The sequence below is a fragment of the Manis pentadactyla genome, chromosome 2 (assembly GCF_030020395.1).
Source record: "Manis pentadactyla isolate mManPen7 chromosome 2, mManPen7.hap1, whole genome shotgun sequence".
NCBI classification, from domain to species: Eukaryota; Metazoa; Chordata; class Mammalia; order Pholidota; family Manidae; genus Manis; species Manis pentadactyla.
This window is the reverse complement of record NC_080020.1, coordinates 55,223,302-55,237,136: the sequence shown is the minus strand read 5'-3', so window position 1 is coordinate 55,237,136 and position 13,835 is coordinate 55,223,302. Positions and strand designations below refer to the sequence as shown.

Genomic DNA, 13,835 nt, shown 5'->3' with positions numbered 1-13,835 from the left:
TCCGTGCTCTTATCCAGGAGCAGGGTGACTGAGAGGTAAGATCAGAAGACAAACGCTTGACAACTGAAAGTAGACACGGGCCAGAGATTTGGCCAGGAAGAGTTACAACCTAGGATGGGGGAGGGAGACACTCTCTTCTCAATCTATACATAAAGGAGATCTCTTTTATGCACAGGTCTCCAATATTTAAAATTGAGAAAGATTTGAGTTCTCTCTCCTTTCCTGCTATCCCTACTGCCCCTCCCTCCACCTCTTGCTTTCCAGGCAAGACACAGACACCTAACTCAAACCTGGTGGGGCTCAGATTTACTTAGTTCTGATGATTTAATTTCAGTATCTATGGAGCACCTGCTGAACATAAAACTCACATTTCCCACAACCACACAGGTAGACAGTACTGCTGGGAGCCAGTAGAGTGAAACACAGGTCTTAAAGCTGTGGCAGAGACATGGGTATCAGCAGGCAGATTCTGAGCAAGGATGCCTGCCCCTTGCTTCCCCATACAGGTACCAAGGGATGGGAGGGAAGCCAGAGAGAGGCCAATAAGACCTGCTTTCTTTTAGTGCTTGGAACATTTACTTCCAAAATGGATTGAGGTCAGATAGAAATACCACAAGGCATGTGGAATCTCTGAATGTAGGTTCGTAATGTGAGCTGTGGGCACTAGAGTCACTAATATGTATGAAAGTCAATGGGACTGGTTTACCATGTAATACATTACAACGTCTAAAAAAAATCAATGTCCTAGGGCACAGAAAGATGAATCCAAAGTTTTTCGATTATCGTTTTTTTCCCCTAAAGATATTTCTTCCTTCAAATGGATTCAAAAGGCAATATGATACTGTTTTCAATTTGGTTAAGAAGATGTTGAGTCTATGCAAGGATCTCACCCGGTTCAATCCTACAGGGTAATGGCCCACCGGGCAGTAGACTCTGAGAAAACACAGTAGGTTAATAAAACTCCCTGTGAATGAGGATGAGATATCTTTGGCAATAACTTGTCTGTTTAACAGTCTAGCTGCACCCAATTTCTTTAAGATTGACATTGTCTTTCTCTTTTTTTTTAAACCAATGCCTTCTGTCAGTAAGTACATGGATCATGGTATTGTTTTAAAATAAAATTTCCTGTCACATTCACATCTTGGGAAATGTAACAGAAGCAATCCTAAAATCCTAGCTTCTTCATATTCAGTCAAATAAGAAACCAGAGTCAGTTTAATATAACAGAAACCTAACTTTCAATCTCAATGACCCGAAAGGCAGAGGGTCATCTGCCAACTTTGGAAAAACAGGTCTGCACATAAATGATGTGATATGAAGAATAAGCTTGGAGACTTCCCAACTTCTTGAGGGGAAGAAAGGAGTATTCTAGTGGGACATAAAAACATCTACTCTGTTTTGGATAGAATAGGTGTGCTCTATCTAGTACCTAAAACACTTCCAACAAGTGTTAATAGGTGTCCAGAGAAGGCTTGTCAGGCTTGTTAGAGTGGCAAAGCCCTTTCTCCAAACCAAATTTTACACGCAAGGCCAATAAACAATAAAATAAAAAGTAGAGTACCTCTGTAGAAATGTGTATGCAGGTGTGCTGGGGGTAGGAGGAGAAGGAGGGGATGAGGCTGGAGCTGAGATGGTGCTAATGCATAAAAGGTGCTTGATAAATATTTATTAAAAAAAAAAAGATGGATCATTTTAGGAAAGTACAGACTGGATGGCTCTGAATTCCCATGGTGTGTTACCACAGACACACTCAGCCTGGCCTTTCCTCTGGCAGCCTGTTAGGGCATTTTCATCTTCCTCCTGGTCCCCGGGAAGCAGGCCCCTGTAGCCAGGATATGACTGGGGGGCCTGAGCCATGAGAAAATGAGGATTTGTTGAGCCTTCGATTCCTCTTGTTTCTTGGCTGATCCATACCATCTTAGCCCAACACAGCTCCCCCCACAGCTGCCTGGCACACTGGCCCAGATTTGCTCCTGACCATTCGCCCAACCCCTGCACCTAGTGCTCCATTGTCAGAAAACCTGTGCTCAATAGCTCAACATTCTATTCCCAAGAGGCTTTATCAAATTTTCATATTATTTGCTCCAATGAAATAAAGTGCATTTTTTAAAGCTAGAGAGAGTTAAGGTTCTTTCCCCAAATGCTAAGGTACTTGAATGCTACATTTATTTTCAAGGACGCAGGATTCTTAATATCCATTCTTCCATTGATTCATTCAACAAAAATTTACTGAGCGCCTACTCTGTGGGAAGCACTGTCCTTGACATTGGGGTATACAATGAATAAGGCAGATAAATCCTCTTCCTACACAGCAGTACATCCCAGTGCAAGAAGTCAGACCAACTCACAAACAAATAAAGGAACAAGAATAAACAAAGAACACAAGACCGTGATGAGTGTACCAAGGAAAATTAAACAGAGGTTGGTGATAGAGATGGGGGCCAGTAGGAGAAGCTACTTTGACTGGACTAAGCAGAGGGGCTCTACCTGGGGAGGGGACATTGGAGCTCAGCAAGACTTGGTTTCTGAGAGAGTGCTCCTCTGAGAGCTCAGTTTGTAGGTTTTACCAGGATATATAAAAAATACAAAGGAAGTGTATAAAATATCTTATTTGTCTTTATCTATGTGGCTTAGGTTCCACTAATAGCTAAATTTCATGGCAGAGAGCCACATACATTTCTAATTGGGTACAAGGAGTCTTAATATTTATTACATGTAACTGGGTAAAATACTCCAGATGGTCTCTGGGCACTTGCATAGAGCTTCATGTCAAATTAATAATAATCAATTAAGATTGGGATTTTCAGAAAAAGCTGGCTTGAAAAAAAGATAAATAAGTGGTCAGGTCAGTGCTAACCTTCTGTAAAACTCAAGCAGGCAAGGTTTGGCCTTGAGGCTGCTCTATTCTCCTTCTAGAACTCTCTTTATCATATCACCACCAATGTACCCAAAGTCTTCATACATTGCAGTTTTAGTAATTCAGGACTTAAACAAGTAATTGAAGGATCTGCCCTAAAAAGAATCTGAGGAACCCTCCTTTTAGCCTAAAAGCAATTTCACCAGATGATCTGTTTTAAATTGAGTAAACCATCCATCACAAAAATTCTTGAAACCAATTTAAGAATTCAACAAAATTTCTTGTGCCTAATAATACCCTTGCTCAGTTGCAGAGGAAAGCTAAGAAGATAATACGTGAAATAGAGCGATTCTGAAATCTTTGCATTTTCTGATTTGTGTTATGGTATAATACAATGAAAGAATTGCTTTTGACCCTGTCAAGTGGAACTCAAGGACAAAGATTTTATCATTTCTTTTCCTAGAAAATTGATGTAAAGATTCAATTTACTTTGGAGTGTCCAAGTGTTTCAGCAACTAAAAAAAAAAATAGATTGATTTTTCATATAGATGTTACATAATTAAGTTCTAATTTGATGAAAGAGTTGATCAAAAAGTGGTGACTATTCTGAAATATTCCTCAGTGCTAAACAATTACTTGTAATACTTTTAGAAAGAAAAACTCTCAAGTATTTTTCTTTAATGTAAGGCAGGTATTGTGTTTCCATACTAATGTTGTCACCCTTATTCTTAAAAAAAAGAATTATAAATCTAGTGTTTGTACATTCCTCTTATGTCTCTAAGTGTTTTGGGCTTGCCACATACAGCCTTATGTTGTAGGCTCTGGATGGAGGTCTATGTTGGTGCCCTTCCATATGCCTTCAACAATCACTGTTTCTGAAAAGGCTGACAGCTTCCTGTTGCAAGCCCCTACAACTCTGCTGAGCGCCTGGGCCTCTGGCCCCAAAGCATGCCTGGCCTGCATATGCTACTGATTGGAAATGCCATGAAATTAACTCCCCAGAAGCAGCCTTTGACCAATGACAGACAGGCAGCGGTTGCTAAATACCCCAGGTTCTTTTTCCTTTAGGGAGACAGCTCAGAAGCATGCTGTATGTCATCTTCCAGAAACCGCCAAGTGGGACAGATCCCCATTTGCCCACTGTACTGATGTGTTCATTAATATGTCCCCTAATAGCTTTCTTTTCCTGCCCCATTTTCCATCTCCACTCCCTTACTAGTTCTTCTTTGGATAACTTCTTAAGTAAACTACTTGCATTCAAATCCTTGCCTCAGAGTCTACTCTCAGGAATTACCACCTAAAGTAATCTAAATCTTAAATATGTAAAGAGACTATTAATGCTAAAGGACAGGCCCATTGCAATAATTTTTTTGGATTTCTTGTAACACCTAATACAGTGTTCTGCACATGTAATATGACACTGATAATAATGGAGAAAGCATCTAACACTGAATAAGCACATCCTCTATGCCATGCACTGTGCCAAATTTTATATCCTGTTGCCTATTCAACAGCCTTTTGGGTAGATAGTATTGAAGACACAAACTTATTTGGATCACTGTTAAGCCTCAGCTCCTAGAACATATCACCTAAAACACATCAGGCACTCATCAAATACCTGTTCCATAAACCAATTTTACAGATGATGCAATAGTGACCTAGGGAGGTAAGTAACTTGCTGATGGTTCTGCAGCTGTAATGGCAGTGCTGATTCCAGAGTTCAAGCTCTTAACTCCACACTGTACTAGAGAATGACCTAGACAAGGAAGAGGAGTAGGGAGTCACTTGATGAATATTTATTTGCTCTGGGATTGCAGAGAGATTAAGTAATATTGGGATTGCTGACCCAGTTGCCAGACACACACGCACAAATCTGCATTAACTGAATCTTCCTTTACTGATTATACTAGTCACAACACTTCTGACTACCAGTATTCTTCCTATGCTTCCTACTCCTTACATCTCCTAAATAAGTAAATTCATGTGTCTGCCCTCTTATGTGTGGTAAGAGTATTCCAATGTTTAATTTGGTGATTAATGCATGTAGGAATCCCTGGCAAATGTCCTACTTGTCTGAAAGCCATTTCTCAGGTCAAAAGTGAAAGAGGCAGAATAACAAGCCTGCTTATGCTAGGTGAAGAAGTAAAGGTCTCTCCTTTATTATTATCATTATTACTATTATTACTTAAAAGATAATATGAAAGGAAGCAGGTAGAGATGGCAGTATGGCAATATTTATTTTTTATTTCAAAATAAATTAGGGACATTCAGTACTCTAAAAACAAATTTTTTTTCAGTTACCAATGTACATTTTTGAGCTATCTGTACCTGATTTCTCCAATCAGTTCATGATTTTACTAGCCCATCAACAGGAAACTTTGAATTTTGTTTAAAAACAAGGCACGATTAAAATTACTAATTAAACACATAAAAAACCAAAACAACAAATGATGTATCTGAAAGTAATAATTGTAAATGGCTCAGGTAAAGGAGCAATAAAAAAATATGCTAAACTTAAAGTCATATATTTTAGTGGTCACGTAGGTCTTAGTGGTTATTAAAATGTCTCTAAAGTCCTATGACTTTTAATAGAAACACTAAATAGAACAATAAATACTAAGTCAATTTCTCTTCAAATATTTAAAATGTTAAAGGCTACTTTGGGTGAACTAGCCATGACAGAGTGACATGTTGTAAATAATAAACAGCCTCTTGTAATAAGAACTGTAACTACATTTTATAATAGAGATATTTAAATAATGGCTCAGAGCCACACTGCATGCCATAAGCAATTAGCCACACAAGGAAAAAAAGCAACAGTAACTCTACCTCTAGATCTACATTACCCAAGATTTTGTAGAGAAGCAAGTCAGTACTTAAGACTCTTAGGAAGGCTTTAAAGCCTGATTCTTGAGCATCCCATCTGTCCAAAAGCTAAGAACAATCACTGCCTTTTTATATAAAGATTATGAGCCAAATGTGAAAACCAAAACACAAAGAAAAGAATTCCTCCAGTTAATAAGCTCTCTTAAGACTTTAACTATAAACACATAATGATTCCCTAGTAAATAAAACTGGATATAAAAGAGCATATTATCTATCACAAGGTTATGTTTTTCATTAACATAGTAATTTTCTTCTGAAGAAAAGGTTCTTCATTTTTCAAGTATTCTTTATATGGGAAAAAAACACCTCAATTAAAAAAAAATTATGATGATAAATTGACACCCAATGTAACTAACTCTTTTTCTTAACACACAAGTGCCAACTGGCATTCTACATGTATTTCAAGGAGTTAAGGAGCAAGAATGAAGGAAGTGGCACATAACTTTTTTTGTATCATGTTAGCAGTAACTCTTTTAAATTCACCTGTTCTTATAACCAACCTTGTTTGGCATTTAGATATTAAATATACAAATATTTTAAGGATATAAAATGATTAATTTCTTACCATCCATTACAGAGCCTTTAAAAATACTAAGGCTACCCTGGGGAAAGAGGTTCATGGATAGTTCCTCCCAATCATAACAAAGGAAATTCTAAATAATAATTAATATGAAAAAATATGATTGCTGTTCAAGCACTGATGTAGGAAACATGGGTATATATTAAAATCTAGTAAAAAGAAGCAGCATGTAGAAACACATGAAGAGAAAATAGGGCTCCTATGGGGCCTGCTCAAGCTCTGAGGAAAGCTTTTCACAAAGATTAGAAAGGTAGTGGAAAAAAACATCTTTGACTAACTTTTCAGGAAAATACATATATAGTAGCAATCCATCATATCCTTAGTTGTGAAATATTTATTCTTTTTAAACCTTTATTTACTTAAAAGAGTTTGGCTCTAGGATTCGTTCTAAGAGACAAAAAACTACTTTGATTGTTTTAGAAGTCAGCAAAGATGGCTTCCCCAAAATATTCACTGGGTTTCCTTTTGAAAAGGCTATCTTGCATTTAAAAATAAAATTACATTTAATTTTATATTCAGAAACTCAACAATTACTACTACTTCCAAATGATCTCCTATGCTCAGTTTTAAGAGAACATGTAGCTTGCATATTTAGTTTACTGATCAATAAATAGCTTCAGAATTTTATTTTATGAGAAGGTCAGTGTATGAGGAGAAAAAGGTAGTGATTCTAACAGAATTAAAACCTAACGTATTATTACTGTAAGAGCAAGAGGCATGTATCCCTAATCTTCCAAGTAAATTCCTTCTTCTCTTATTAGCTGTGGGCCTGCCTATGATTATGCAATTATCACTGTAAGTGCATGCAGCCATTTGTAGAAAACGTGCTCTTAAAACAGCAGTTATGTAACTACTAACGACCTCTCTGGAAGAAGAATTTCTTCCTAATGCAGAATTTCTTTCTTCAAATGTACACTGGCCCTCCTTATGCAAAGCTAAGGCTCTCCATCTCGTGCACTGCCATTTTACCATTTACTTTTCTTTACATAGTTCAGTAGAGGGGAAATAACACAAGGCAATGAAAGGTGAAATCTCTCTCTACCTCAAAGGAACTTGCCATATTGGTGGTGAAAAGAAATGCACTGTCAATATTGAAAACTGTGAAGACTATACAGACACAATAGGAAAAGTCTTCAGAGAAGAATTCATATTTAAATGGCTTATCCTTTTATTTCCTTTGGGGTGGAGTGGAGGATATGGAGCCAAGTGCTGTTGAAAGCCTCAATCTAATTATTCCATGGTTTCTGATTTTTCCTGGTGCTTCTTTTCCTCCTCTAGCCTCATTACTTAAACTGAGCCACATTTTGTTTGGCATTATTAAATCTGATAAATTAACCTAAATGTTCCAAAATTACTTTTACTACTACTTAGTGGAAAAACATATTAAATTATTATAAAAACATTTAACTATGATAGGGTATGTAAGCATATGATAGTAAAAATGAAAATTAAATATATATTTTTGTCTAATTTTTAGCATTTCTAAACACTTTAGCAGATTTTCTTGGATTTTACTCTCAATCTAAAATGTTCATTTATGGGAAGTATGAACATGTTATAAAAGGCAAAAATAAGAGTTGGAATCAGATACCTATGAAACATAATGATTCCAAGAAATACTTGCTGATATAATTACAGGACCCCACATGCTTTAGAGATCTCTGTGGGAGGAATCAAAGAGAAAGGCTGTAAGGGAGTGACCTGCTCCATTTCCTCCTCCTTCCATGTATACAAAGCCAGAATGTTTCCATCATGTCCATCCCAAAGAGGGTGAAGTCTAGGGTGGAGAAAGGATGGGAACTAGAAGCTGTGAAATTTTTATTTCCCTATGTTTCTCCACTATGAAGTCTGGATTTATATATATTCTTCCTGAAAATAACATTCTAATAACCTCACACAAATTCCTAAAGAAAATCCAATGTATCATCAAAGTCTATTTATTCTGCCTCCAAAATATACCTTGGATCCATTCACTTTGTCTATCTCCATGGTCAGTCATCTCTCCTTGGACCACTGCAACAGTTCCCCCACTCCCAACCCATTCTGCCCACAGCAGCCAAAGCAAATTTTTAAGACAGTATTTCTGATCACATTCCTCTGCATAATACTCTTTAATGGCTTCCCACTGCATTTGGAATAAAAACTAAGTGCATGTCCACTGTCTACACAGGATAGTCCACCTATCTACTTGACTTCTTGTGCATCCTTCCTGTCATTCAGGTTGTGTTGGTCAGTTCCTTCAACTCCCCAAGCTCTGTCCCTCTGCAGGGCCTTTGTGGCTGTTGTTTCCTCCATCTCTTTATCCAACTGTTCTTGTGCCTGTCTCCTTCTTATCTTTCAGGTCAGGGCTTTAGATACTTCCTTCTAAAAGAAGCCTTCTATGTACGTTGGACCTGACTCTGTTCTTTCCTATCACAGAATCTTGTAAATTCCCTAAGAACTATTTGATTACTTGATTTGTTCATGTGTTTATGGATTGTACTCCAGCTAGTATACAAACCCCAGGTGGTCAGTACGATTAGGTGTGCTTATTCTAGGCTTCGTGTCGAGGACAGTGCCTGGCACTGTCACTCAGTAAGCATTTGTTAAATGAATAAACACAAAAGAAAGAAGTGACGTGAATAGGGGATCTAGCAGCATCCTAAAGTTCTTTTATATTTCACTTTGCTGTTACCTATTCATGTATAATTATGACCTATAGTATAAACTGCTACTGCATGCTTATCTATGAAAGATGACTGATTTATAGGAATTAGTATATTCTGAATGAGTAGTGGAAAGCTATATCCTTTTTTTGAAAAGTTTTACTTATAACAGTTCATCAATATTTTCTACCTTGACATTTTCCATTGATTGTTAAGTATCTTTTGGAACTTAGCTCTATTTATATTTTCAAAAGTGCTAGGTAAAAAGTAAATGACATTTTTCCTTGGGGCTATGTATAAAGCCTGTGTGGATAGCTTTCATGACGTACCACTTTTGGTTGAGCTGAGCAGCTGGTTGAACTGTGCAAAACATAAAACCCAAGTGATGGATACTTCCAAGCCTCTGCCAGTTGCACATATAAACAGGCCAGGCAACAGTGATGTCCTCAAGCAGAGCCTCTTGACATTGCTTTTGCTATGAAATGTGTAAGAAGTCAAGAACTCTTTAGCATTTTTGAGCTACTCATGTTAAAAAAACTTTTTAACATTGAGTTAACAGGTAATCTTTCCACTTGATTGTATGGCAGGCTTATTACTACTTGCGAACATGACTTTATTCTACATTGCTAGTTCAAGACAGATAGAATCTCTAGAACAGTATGTTTAATTTCTGTTAAAATTTAAAGGCACCAAAGGCACGGAATTCTAGATAAATGCCTATGTGCTTACTCCATATGATAGGTCACACGTTCACATTTTACATTTATTAGAAACATAAATTTAAATAAAGTATCAATGTCAAATTCTATTAGAATAATTGTCACTCAGTGCTATACTTCTTTTTGTGTCTATCTTCTTGATATACAGGTGTCTCTAAATAATGAGCCTCAGACTCACTGGAGAACTTATTCAAATGTGCAGCTTCCTGGATACTACCTGCAGATTATGATTTGATAGGTCTGGGATGGGGTCCAGGAATCTGCATTTTTAATAAATTCTGTAGATGACTTGGACACTGATGGGAAGAGTCATATGTACTGAAAGCCACTGGTCTAGTCTTTTCTCCTTAGCAGAAGTGCAACTGTACTTTCTAATGTCTCCTTAACCACTCTATGCATTATCTGGCATCTCATAAGCATTAGTAAATTTTTATTGAATGAATTATTCATGAAAATAGAAAGTTTATTTTATGACTTTATGAAACATCTAATGGAATGTTCTCATTGGTATATATTTTTTGAATAGTAATATTAGCTATTAGTAGTTTTTTAAAGGGCTATATTTAGGGAATACATCTATGTTTAAAACTTTCTATGAATACAGGGAAATTGGATATTTTAATGACCTCCATGTGGCTAGCTAGCAGCAGGTGGAGTTACTGTGAAGAATAGGAAAACAGTCTTTACCACTTGATCTGTTTTATGCAATTCCATTAAGCAGCTTGAAATAGAGTGCAGACTGTTGTCTATTGAACTCTCAACCCCAAATATATTTAATAAAACAAATTTTATTTGTTTTAAAAAGCATTATCATATCTCAAATCATAGAACTAAGACAGTCTTTTTTCTTAGCATATGGCCAAAAGATTTTTAAGAATCAAAGACAACCTTAAAATATATGAATTGAACATGATTTATTTCAAAATAAGAGATATCTGTTAAAATAAGACAGTCTTTTTTCTCCTTTAGCATATGGCCAAAAGATTTTTAAGAATCAAAGACAATCTTAAAATATTCAAATTGAAAATGATTTATTTCAAAATAAAAAATATCTGTTAAAATAAGTTTAAAGAGAAACTGGAAAGAACAGCAGTGGGGGAAACCCCATAAATTATGTCTAAAACAGTATTTAGAATACAAATTACTCCTAAGCTTGAAAATTCACCACAAAAAACAAGGAACCTACTAAGGAATGTATAGGATGGCTAGTTTAATGTTGACTGTGGATATAAATTAGGAATTCTAGGAGTGTAAGGTCACAGTTATTATGAAAGCTGAAAATGGAAATACATGTAGTTTGAAAAGAGAAAACTGAATGGTATCAGAAGATGGTAGGAGACAGCAATAAAGAAAGGACAGGATTTAGAACTAGAAGGTAGAAGTGTGAGGTCTAGTAATGTGACCTTGGCCAAGGCACTTTAAAGATGTGTCAGTTTTCTTACTTGAGGTATGAAATGGTACTGCATTTATACACTTATTCTCAGGACATAAATATATTGCGCTGCAGATTTCAAAGAGAACAGTTCTGGGTTCATCATTTTTTTGATTGTCACTCAATACATTTAAATGAGAATTTTACATAAATTAAATGAATCTCCTAATTTCAAAATAGTCAATATGACAGAATAAGCAGTCATGACACTGTGATATTTTTAAAAACTTCAAAACTATTATCCCTACATTAAAGTTACTGAAAAGCTCAGTTAAGCTTTAAACTTTTTTGAAGCAGGATAACTTCACCAAAAGTGTTTTTTCTTTTTGAAATGAGATACATACGCCCAATTATTAAAAGTTGTTTTCTTATTTCCTTCCTGCCCTATTTTCTTAATTTCATTTTCTTCTCATTTTTTTCACAGCACACTTGTTATTTGCAGAGTGACTCTAGTTACCAGATCTGGAATGCAGCCCCTAAGGTCCATACTGGGAGGAGGTGGGGATGGGGAATCCCAGCATTTCAGACAGGCCCCAATTTCACAAATTCAAGAGCTGCAATCTCTTACTATTTATTGAATTTCCTGTAAAAGCATGGGAATGCATTTTTAACTAGTGCCCGACTCACACACATTTTATCACATACTTTAATGTACTTAGTAAAATACATTGTAGTCATATGAAAAACGTAGGTGTCAAGTGTTGGCCTAGAACCCAGAACTCTCGTGATTGGAAATAAAATGTGTAATGCAAATGTGGGCTTCAAGACAGGTGAGTTGTTCTAAGGAGGCTGTGGTTGTCATCTCCTTAAAGAAAAAAATGGTTGGTAGATCAGTAAGATGATGTCTTTTGTTTACTGTACTTTGTATACACAAGATACTATTTAAATAAAAAGTGGTATTTTTATATATCACTTAAATGTCTTTTTCCTTATAGATAGAAAATGTTCCTAGAGTAGATTCTTTGGTTGTTATGTGTGAGTAGCAGCCTTCAAAAATCAAGGACACCTAAGAATTGATTTGAAAGTAATTGTTCTGCTTTTTATATCAGCAGGACCTATAGCAAAAGTATTATATATTATTGATTTGCCTTAGCCTTTCTATCAAAACAATTCTCTTGATCCTCAAAATGACTTTAAAATAAAATATGCAAACACACACACACACCACACACACACGTCTTAAAGTATTGTCAGTTTTAACCCTTTCCACAGTGATTGTTAGGAATCTTTAAGAAAGGAGGTGAAAGTGCTTTCACGATATGCCTCAAAAATATTTTATATACCCTAGTACTTTAGAAGTAATGATAAAATAAAAGGTATGCCAAATAGAATTACATCACTTTTTCTTAGTTCTGCAAGATGTAAACATGTGTGCTGGCATAAAGGGCCACTTTCCATTAACTAAACCAAAGAGGAATGTTCGGTAACACATCTGAATGGAAATACCAGAACCAGTTTTGTCCAACAAGCTCACAAGATCTCATTCTACAGATCAGACTGCACAGGGGAAGAAGCAATAGAAGGGAAGCTGCGATTGCATCACCATAGCAACTGGAGAGGGTGGGGGAAGGCAGAGGACTGCGTGCCACCTGCTAATCAATTAGAAAAACCGTTTGCAAGCTCAAGAAATCCTGGAGAATCTGAGTGGAGTTGTAGCTTCTGCTATAGGTAAGAGGCCAGTAACATGTGAAAATTTAATTGGGGATTTCTCTTTTCCACTTAAAGCACTCCATCACATTGTTAACACCCATATATTAATAATACTGTGTAGCATGCCAGCCACTTTGCTATATGCCATCTGTCCCAAAGAAATCTTTCTTTAGTTATTACTGTAAATATGACAGCCATTAAAAAAGGTTGCATTGATAATTTCCTTTCCTTTTGCATTAAATTGCACCACTGCATGAGTTTGAAAATGAACTTGATTTTTCAAATGCAATATTTTATAATCTCTCATTAAGGCATCCTGTAGCTTCACTGTTTATATAACCATCTATTTTGCACTCTTAAACCTCTTCAAATTCTTAATGACTTAAAAAGTCAAAGTATAAACTCTTTCCTAAGATTTATTTGTTTTGTGTGGCAAGATAATTCAACTTATTGTTGAATGGGGTCAAAGAAGCTTGTAGGTTACTTAATTTACTATTTATTCTTTCTAAGATTATTCCCAGAGGCTGAGAATCCTCTATAGTTTGCTGCTTTTCTTTTGCCTTCTGGCTAACTATTCCTCCTCCCCTTGTGCCACCTTTTACCTTGACAGATCTAACAACTACTTTTGTCCTACTTTTCTTGAATTCGAAACTATTGATGACTCTACATTAGAAGGATGACTGATGTGTTACACAAAGGCCCCTATGTAGGTGCAGTCTGGAGATATGTGCTAAGGAGCCCATTATTTTCATAGTACAGTTATCTGCTTGTGGAATTTTCAGAAAACACACTTCCAAGCGACAAGACATCAGAGCCTCCATTCCTGTTTTATATTGACTTTTGACCTGACATTGGACCATTAAATCCCATGTGTAAATATGAGGCTGGGTGGCAAGACCATTTTCCTAAATATTTACAATAGTAAACTCTCCAGGTTATAAATTACAACAGAAACAAGATGATCAGCTTTACTCACCATGAACTTGTCTTTTTAACACTTATTTTTGTATTATATCAAGCAGGCTAGCAGGAGTTTAACTAGCAGCATAGAGAAACTCAGAGGAAC

At 36.2% G+C, this 13,835-nt stretch overlaps 1 protein-coding gene across 1 annotated transcript in view; it reads right to left on the bottom strand.

Moving 5' to 3' along the window:
- The window catches only part of FBXL17 (F-box and leucine rich repeat protein 17), a 602,098-nt gene that overhangs the window by 73,649 nt on the left and 514,614 nt on the right, over positions 1-13,835 (bottom strand). The window lies entirely within an intron of this gene.